The following is a 10,447-nucleotide window of genomic DNA, read 5'->3' as shown; positions in this document are numbered from 1 at the left end:
AGGTGTGAATGGGATTGGCGGGCAGCAAATCTCGTTATAGAATGCAAGGTCAATATTGAATATAAACTCATTCAGTTGTTCCCCACAGGTAGAGTGTGTAAAGTGTGAGTACCCAGTGTTCCCCTTTCGCTTAAACTGCAGGCCTTTTCTGAAGCCCTAGCGCAAAACTCCGTATTGAAATCTCCCCCCCATAGAAATACCAAATCCTGGATTTTTTTATTCATGAGAGCTTCAATGTCCCTTTTTAGTAGAGTCAAGACAGTTTTTAACTCAGCTTTTGGGATGTTGTTATAGAAGTTCATTAAGGCCAGCGCCCGTTTTGCTGCTATTTCAACAACCACGATGTGATGGTAGGGTTGCCAAGCCAGCATAGTTATACTAGCTGCTCTCAGGGTGTTTGGAACTTAAGTACAGATCCCCCCCTTTGCTCTCCCAGAGTTGGATGGTTCTGCCGGGGTATGATAGGTTCTGAAACCATTTAGGTGGATTGGGTTTACTGCCCATGTTTCTTGTACACAGACTACGGTGAAGCTATAAACAAAATGACACCAGTCTGCTATAACAACCTTAGATAGTAGACCTGCCACGTTCCAGAAAGCTACCCTTGTATTCCCCTCAGGAGGTGTACGTTCAGAATTAACCAAGTGGTCCTGAATCGGTGGATTGGGTATATCCAGGACGAGGGAGAGGGTGTTTTTAGAATCAGCAGTAGGAGAAGCAGTCAAACCAGGAGTAGTTATGTCGCCTGGAAGGGGTAGTAGGTCAGCAGGGATGTTGGGTGGTGCATTGAGTCAATCATTCTTATCTAGATTAGAAGAAGTGCCTGCTAAGAGGTTGGTGAACCTGGTCCTGTCACGCAGGGGGACTGGGATACTTAAACTGAATGTGTGAATACCCTGGGGTGCTTGCCCTTGCATCTAAGGCCACCAAATTATCAACCAAGCTCCTATCCCTAAGTGTCAGCTCAGTAGTGTCAAGACAGGTAACCTGATCTGGCCTTCTAACTGCATCAATTATGTCCTCATGTATTATGGAGTAACAGCCCCCCACATGACCCTATTTTTCCATGCATCTCCTCCTCTGCGATGTCCCTGCGTTGTTATTTTTGGAATATACCAGGTACTGTGTGTACCAAAGAGACAACTGCTTATTTCTAAGGACTGCAACTCTTTTAAACCTTTTAAAAGTGATATTTCAACTTGTGCTTTTTGAATCTTTGTTGTTTTGTCCTTATTTTATTGAGATAAATATTATCTATTTTTCCAAACTTGTGTGGTGTATTTTTGTGGTGTTTTCACTGTGTTACTGTATGATTTATTACACAAATACTTTACACATGACATTGCCTTCGCAGTTAAGCCTGACTGCTCAGTGCCAAGCTACCAGAGGTTGGGCACAGGATAATTTGGATTGTGTGTGACTTACCCTGACTAGGATTGTGGTTCCTACTTGGACAAGGGTGTATACATCTGCCAACTAGAGACCCCATTTCTAACACTTACACAGACTTCATTATATCTTTGGGATGCACTCTAACCCTGAAGAATAGATTACTTGTGATTACCTAGACCAGGACCCCTAGGATTTCAGGGCCTGTCCTCAGCAAGTGGCTTTGACACTTCCCCGAGCAGGGTATGGACTTCCCCACTAGCTCACCAACACTTGAAGTGGTCATCTGGCACATTGCTTGCTGTTATTAACCAGTTCTGGGCTGATCCAGCGTTCCTTTCTAAACATCCTCCATCAAACTCTCTTGTCATTCAAGCTTCCTGCTCTGGGGTTCATTCTGGTTGTGCTTTTCCAAACATTTGCTCTAATAGGGAGTTGAAGTAGCTGAAAGCTGGGGGCAAAAAGGCCTTTTCTGCAGAGTATGGCCTTAAAATTGGTTAACTCCAACTGCCATCTAGCCCGCTACAATCATACCTTGTAGGACATGTCAAAATGAATCTGCCACATGTTCCAGTCGACATGAAGGACCAGGAACTCATCTAGGACGGGTTGAATGCTTTCTGCCACATCATTATCTCTGGGCTGGAAACTACAGATTGCATGGTCCGAGCCATGGGTACTTCCTTTACAGTTCAACATCATGTTTGACTTTGAACATCCAACTTCTCCTCTGATGTTGAGGCCAACCTGATGTATCTCCCCTTTGATATAGTGTGGCTGTTTGGAAACAAATCCAACCTGGATCTGGAGCAGTTCAAGGCATGCCACAGCCAGATCACTAAGCCTACAGCTTCTGCCTCAGACTAAGGACTGCCGGTCATTTTGCTGTTTTCAAGGCTTCAGAATAATATTTTCCTTTTGACCCAGGCAATATCAACCAGCACTTCAGCAGCAGCCTAACCCCCTCATCTGACAGTACAGAGGCTGCAATAGAGGAAAGGGCAGCGGATCCACCTTGCAACCGTCCTCCTCTTTCCCTTCTTCCTCCCGCACCCCATCAAGAAAACAGGCATAGTCTGTTGGAGGGCAGGTGTCACACTTCTGTCAGTCTGAAAGGCCAGTTGATCCTTCAAATTATAGAAAGGGGCTATATGCCTACCTCCCTTCCTTCAGGTTCCTTCACCCCATCCTGACCTCTTCTTTTCGTCCTCCTTCAGATTATTTGATCATTCTACACCAGGAGATGGCAACTGTCCTCAAAGAAGCAAAGTTTTTACACGTGTTACTTTCTGGTGCCTAAGAAGAGCTGAGGTCTGCAACAAGTTCTTGATCTCAGGGGCCTGAACTTCTTCCTCAAAAAGCAGAAGTTTAAGACGCTGACCCTAGCTCAGGTTCTACTGACAATGGAGCATGGAGACAGGATGGTGTCAATCTACCTGCAGGATGCATATTTCCACCTTCCTGCCCTGTGGTCACATCGGAAGTACTTGTAATTTATGGTGGATTCTACACACTACTAATTTCTGGGACTAACCTTTGGCTTGATATCAGCACCTTGAGTCCTCAGTCCTCATAAAGGTGATGGCAATGGTTGCAGCCCATCTCAGATGGTGAGAAAACCCTATTTTCCCATACATGGATGAATAGCTCCTCAAAGCCAGCTTGCCGGAGATGGTATTGCATCATCTGTAGATGATATCATCCCTGATGTCCGGCTTGGGATTTTTGATCAAGAAGACCAAATCTCACCTGTGGCCCTCTCAACAACTCCAGTTTATAGGATTGGTACTGCTCACCACCCATCTCCATTCCTTTCATCCACCACAGATCCATGAGATGATTTCATCGTTCCAGCAAGGAGCAAGAGTCCCAGTCCTGAGATCCCTAAGTATGCTGGCTTCCTGCAACCTCCTAGTCATGCATGCATGTTGGAACATGAGGCACTCCAGTGGTACCTCCAAAGGCAGTATCTCCAGTATGGGGGAGAGGGTTGTTGGACTCCATCATGATCTATTGGAGCGCTGCAGCACAACTGGCTTGGCAGGGGAACATGGTGAACCTGACTTCCAGGATGGCCTACACGCCCCCTCCAGCTGTGACTATGGTAGTGATGGATGCCTCCACCCTAAGGAGTGGGGCCCATTTGGAGGATCAGGTGATTAAGGACCTCCAGTGTACTTAACTGGAATTGCAGGCTATTCGACTAGTGCTCAAGCCTTCCTTCCCTCCATCATAGGTCAGCCCATCCAGATCTTGATACGATATCATGACTGCAAAGTGGTACATGAACAAGGAAGGGAGAGGAGGGTCTGATCTACTTTGGCATCAACAAATGTGGCTGTGTATGAGTGGTGCACACTTCCAAAAATTCTGCTACCTTCAATGTACAAAGTTCATGATGAGAAAGTCTTATTTGAAGAATGGAGTGCTCGAGTGGTTATACACCCAGCCACAGGGTGTGTAAGCTGTCACCTAGGAAAGGTCACAGTCCATGTATGAAATGAAGAAAACCACGGCACATCGCAGGATCGTAGTGAAAACCATTTATTCCTTTGTGATGAATCAGGAAACAAGTCCCCTGATCCAATGAAACACACTAGGTACGTAGTTTGAAAGCCAATACAATTTTCATGGTTGTAAGAAAACAGCCAACACGTGTTTCGTCACCATTGACTTTTTCAAGGCTTTTAAGATATAGAAGTTATAGATGTATTGACAGACTCCAATTCTCAAGTATGTAAGAAAATATATAAATTGTGGCATGGATAATATGGGAGTCCAGAGACCATGGTAAGTCTGCAACCGGTCTGTCGTCTAATCAGTCTGTGAGCGTCGTCGCATCTGAAGATCTACTTTGCCTGGAAGCATTGAGCCTGCACTTTTGGGTAAACCACCAAGGCATCTGGCTCAACACCAATCACCTAGCGGGGTCTCTGAATCTCAGAGTCCACAGTCTGAGCTGGTGTTACTAGCGTCTGCTGACAGAGATAGTCCAGGACATCTTCGCCCAGTGGGAGACTCCTCAGGTCGACTTATTTGCCTCCTCTAAAAATGCTCAATGCCAGCCAGCAATTCTGATCCTGTTGAAGGCAGCCATGGGTGACATATTTCAGTTCAGGTGGAACTTTAAGCTGCACTAAGTATCCCCCCCATACCCTTGATTCCTCAAGCTCTCAGATAGATTTGCCAAGACCTACCCCAAGTCATTCTCCGTGCCCTGGATTGGCTGAGAAGAGTTTGGTATGCAAACTTTCTGCATTTCTCCACATGTCCCCCACTTCACTTTCCGTTCAGGCCCGCCCTTCTCTCCCAGTCATGCTGGAAGTTTCTGCATCCCAATCTCGAAGACTTCCACCTACTTGCTTGGAGATTGAACGGGGATAACTGAGCTCCTTTCAGCTGCCACCAGAGGTGGTCGACCTCATCTTATCTGAGCCTCACCCTGCAGTAAGTCTGCTTACTTTTGCACAATAGACAACTTTCTTACATGGTGTGCAGACAATAGTGTGACTCCTTTGCAAGCCAAACAATCTTAAGTGCTACAATTTGCACTTTCCCTTGCTCACAGGGGTTGTGCTATTAACTTTTTGAAGGGCTATTTAGCCACCTTTGTCTGCCGGATCAGCTGTCCTTGTTTAAATCACCTGTTGTAGTGTGTTTTCTCAAGTTTCCAAGCAAACTCTTTCCTCAAACTCCGTTTGTGGATCCTCAATGGGACTTTACTCTGGTTCTTACCATTTTGTGGGGACTCTGTTTGAGGCCTTTCACAGTTGAACCCTTTATATGTTAACCCTTAAAACTGTGTTTTTGGTTGCTATCACTTCTACTAGTAGGGTCAATGAGTTACAAGCCCTTCGCTGGCACCTATCCTTCACCACCTTTTTAACACATAAGGTAATTTGTTGCAATCCAGGGCTTCTTTCCTCCCTAAGGTGGTCACCCCCTTCCGTCTTGCCCAAACCATCACTCTTCCAACCTTCTACTCTCCAACTCATCCTACAAAATAGGAGGAACAGTTGCATCAGTTGGATCCTAGGTGGTAGGTTAAGTACTAGCTGGACTGCACCAAGGAATTCCTGTTGGATAACCAGCTCTTTGTCGGCTACTGTGGGGCCAAAACAGACAAAGTGGTACAGTAGAGGATTCTATCTCAATGGATCATCTGCATGAACGCCTGCTACGCCCTGGCCAAGAAAAATCTTCCAGGACTGATCAGAGTCCATTCCACCATGATCACAAACACCACTTATGCACTCACTACAGGAGCCTGGATTGCAGAAAACTGTAAGGCTGCAATGCGGGTCTCCTTGCACACCTTTGCAAAACAGTACTGCCTGGATTTAGAGGTGCTCAGGGATAGAAACTTTGCCAAGTCCATCTTGAAGGATTACCTTGTCTAACCATTCACCAACCCCGCCTTCTGGGCAGGGTAATGCTTTGAAATCCGTTCTACAGCTGAGGAATCTGTATCCATCAGAAGAAAAATGTACTTACCTGCAGAAACAATCTTTCTGGTGGATACTTTATCTGCCTGGGAATGTTAATAAGGTTCCATGTTTTATCTTTTGTCACTTCAAACCTTTATCAATGTCAATCTGCTCTCTCTCCTCGAAGGCTTGGAAAAAATGAAAAGATACTGAAGTTGATGACAGGGTGGGTGCTTTATGGCCTTGGTGACATCGCCTGACATCACTTCTGGGGTTGATAGGGTCCAGCGCCTTCTACTGGTGTTATCGTAGTTTGGAAGTTTTCCCGATGCAGTCTGATCCCTGGGGTTTGTTCTACAAGTTAGGAATCTACAGATAGATTGAGAATCCGCAAAAAAGATTATTACTGCAGCTAAGTAACTTTTTCTTCTTGCCCAGCCTGATGTTTCTAACTCATTTATTGCTCAAACTGATGCTTCTGAACAAGCTTTTCAAGCAGTGTTAATTTAAGATATTGATGGCAATGATGAACATCCAGTAGTCTTTTATTCTTGAATAATTTCTACATCTGAACAAGACTATTAAGTTTTAGGGAGAGAGCTTTTGGCTATGAAGAAAGTCTTGTAGGAATGAAGACACATTTTATTTGGTGATCAACATCATGTTGTTCTGTGTACAGATCATAGGAACCTACAGGTTATCAAACAAACAGATTGCCTATGTAGGTGACAAACAAGTTGTTTTACTCCCAACAATTTGATTTTAAAATCACCTACCTTCATGTTTCTTAAAACATTTTTGCAGGCAACTGTCGGTATCCAAAATAACAATCCCCTTTATTGCATCAAAATTTGTACCATCAAATGTATTTCTGACTATAATCTCTAATTCTTTTCTGGAACAAATTGAGAAGCAAAATTAGATCAAAATCTGCATTTATGTTTGTAAATGCAAATAAGGAATTTAAGCATCTGACTGAAATAATCTTTTGTAACAAACTTAGCTTTACACCCACAGAAAATCTTTGAACCTTAGTTTTACAAGTGTGTCATGATATGGTGACTGCTGGAACCCTTTGAAAAAGGTCACTGAAAATTTAATAGGCTGTCAGTTCTGATGGCCAAACTGACAGAGTCTGAGAGAATTAGATCAAATCATTTGAAACTTACATTCAGCCAGAAGGTAGTCCAATCACCAGATGAATATTTACAACCTCTTAAAATTCAGTCCATACTGTGAGAATTAATTTCTACTGACTTTATATGGGATTTGCCTTATTTGGGCTTGATTTATTTTTATTTTTTACTAAATTGGGTAATTTTTCCTCTTTGCCCAAGCTTCCTATGGCTAGACAAATGGCAACAGTATTCCTCTGATATCTTCAAACCACTTGGGCTTCCATGCAAGATAGTTTTGGATTGCAGTCCACAACATATTTCTAAGTTCTGGACTCTTCTAGGTAAAAGCCTCAAAACACATTGAGTCCATTCTTTGGGATTTCATCCACAAACCAAATGGCAAAACAACAGGTCAAACCAAACTCTTGAAACATACCATATTTCATTAATGCCAATCATACTAATTGGACATCTTTGTTTGCCACAGCCACATGTACATGTACATGTCACAATGAAGTATACGTTATTCTTTGGGAGTCTGTCCCTTTTTTTACCAAGCACGGGTTTCATCCAAAATCATTTATTGGTTTTACTGTTCCAAAGATTTCTGTTGAGCATGTACTACGTTTATTAGAAAATCTAATAAGCAACACTAAATAAATTTAGACAAAGATAAACAAAATCATAGCAGGTCAATAAACGCAAACAGTAGGCCGTCTCCTAACTATTGTTTGAGTGACAAAGTTTGGCTGTCTTCTAACTACCTTTCCTCTTCTATTCACTCATCTAAACTCAGTCGGAAACACTATTGGCTGTCTACCAAATTATTAATCCCATTACTCTCTGATTAAACCTTGTCTCTCCATGGGATATTTCCTTTCAAATAGCCAGATATTTCAAAGAAAGATAAAATAAGACCTTTGCCTCTGTTAATTAATTGTCAGGAAGAATATGAGTTTAATAAGATTTATGTTTCTTTCACTCATAAATAGAACTGCAGTTTACACTTAATTGTTCCCTGTCATAGACTGTAGGCCGGATTCATGTCCTCATTTAATCAAAATATTATTGTGATCATCCTGACAAATCTAGACATCCAGGAGGGAGGCAGGGTATCACATTTCAAGCTCTTCCACTCACAAATGCAGATGGGCAGAGGAGGACTACCTACTATCCTGGATTTTCTTACCAGGTGCGTGGAGGCTTGGGTAGCTGCAGTGGACTTGTTGCTTCCATCAAGGTGGCTAGCCATTAGGATAACAAGTGGACATCGTTTATAAGACACAGTTTTCTTTCCTTCCTGGCTGGAGGTAAGGCTCAGCATGCTTCATAACTAACATAGTTGTTTTACCTTGTCTCTCAATTCAATGAGCTTCAGGCATATATTCCCTTGTAGGTTTTGTAACTCTTCTACGCACATTCCCTATGCATATTGTTCCCGGATTCATACTGGACTTAAGATTTTCTAAGACTCCGGGTGAGTTGTGATTTAATCACACCCTCATATAGGCATTTACATGGGATACACAGGGTCTTTTATACAGTATATATTCTATTGTGTAGGCTGTATTCATTCTTAGTCCTGAGGAAGACACATTTTGATGTTTTAAAGAAACATAATCCACTAGGGTTGAAACGTCAACTATAAATATGTGGTGTCCCGCAATTGCTTGGAACACAGCGAAGAATATGCAATTTAAAACTAGCTGTTATTACACAGAGATGTAAGGAACAAAACGGGCATTGAAATGAGTTGTTTAGGTTTATGCTATAACTTATGTAATTGTCTTAAAAGCACTTGATCACTTTGCAGGATCACCTCACCATTATGTCACTTTTAAAGACAGCCTTGCTTAAATTGTTGTTGTGGTTAAACTTTGGTATATTTAATAAACAAATGAAACTATACCCTTGTTGTTTGTAATCATTTATTGAGATGTTATGATTTGAAGACAAAGTACAAACTGTTTGAGGCTATATATATATATATATATATATATATATATATATATATATATATATATATATATAAAATAGTCCACAAACTTGAACTCGGGGTGCGGCCGCTAGCAACACAGCGGTCCTGGCCAGGGCTCTGAGTCGCCCAATATAAAAAAAACACACTCTTTAAGTTCCAAGAGAGCCAGGACACCTCCGTACAAAAATGTCTCTGATTTATTGAACAGCAAAACAAAACCACTCCAACGCGTTTCGGCACTAAGCCTTGTTCACGGGTAGAGTGCATTTTCCATTTCTCATTTAAATACCACACTTAAATTGATCTAAAAAGAGGACTGGTTCAGAAAGAATCGTAACGATGGCAGCCATCTTACAAGGTTCTAACCAAATAAATGTCAACATAGCCAGCACAATTTCTGAGTAGGTTTCATAATAATCCCTAGTGCATCATATATAATTTATAATTAGATTCATTATAATCTCACAATGGAAACACAATCTACCACAATATAAAAAGAAAAATGTGTGATAAGGTGTAAAGTATAAAATTTACAGTCCCATTCCTCAAATTATTGCCCAAGTGGGCTGGATTACTTAACCTCGCTGCTCTGTCCTTCTAATTTCCTCAAAGTAATTCTGACCTTTCTAGACATTCTGAGCCCTGTTTCAGTCCTCTTCCCCAATAAACAGAAACTGAAAAAAGAAAAAGATATACACAACAAAACATAATTAAACCTAAAATTCCAATCTGCTTATAAAAACACCCAAGCACACTACACATATTGTTCATATTACTTATACTTTTCTTTTTTTAATTTTTTCATTCTTTCATTTTCTCATTTCTTCATTTTTTCATTTTATCATGTTTATCCCAAATGTGTACTTAATTCCTCACTAGAGTTCAACCCTATCGGATCCAATGTTTCAAAATTTATAATCTAACATGATTCTATAATTCTCAATGCCTTTTCTCTGTTACCACCCTGTTTATTATTTGCAACCTGGTCAATCACTACAAATTTTAGGAGATTTTCATTGCCATAATGTTGTTTAGTAAAGTGTCTCGCTACTGGATAACTTTTATCGTTGTTTTTGATTGCACGTCTGTGTTCTAACACTTGTTTCTTAGCACAGTGAATCGTGCTCCCTATATATAGTTTCTCACATGGGCATATTAGACAATACACACAATATGTCATCATACAGTCGTATTTCCCTTTGATGTCAAAGTCCTGATCTCTCCCTGGTATCCTCAATTTTTTACAGTTCTTGCTCGTTCTGCTTGCTTTACATTTCATACAGCACGAGAAGCCACTGTCTCGATCGTCTCTGATCACTCTCAAACTTGATACGTCATTATGACACAACTCATCCCTCAGTGATCTACTCCTTTTGAACGTTATCTGAGGTCTCTCATAGATACAATCATTAAGCACTGAGTCGGTTTGCAAAATATGCCAGCTCTTGCTTAATATGTTGCGTACCTTATATGCTTGATTACTGAAGGTAGTCACAAATCTAACTGTGTCTTCATTTTCGCTCTTATTCTTGTCA

The sequence above is a fragment of the Pleurodeles waltl genome, chromosome 7, assembly GCF_031143425.1.
Source record: "Pleurodeles waltl isolate 20211129_DDA chromosome 7, aPleWal1.hap1.20221129, whole genome shotgun sequence".
Classification (NCBI taxonomy): Eukaryota; Metazoa; Chordata; class Amphibia; order Caudata; family Salamandridae; genus Pleurodeles; species Pleurodeles waltl.
This window is presented reverse-complemented; position numbering follows the sequence as displayed.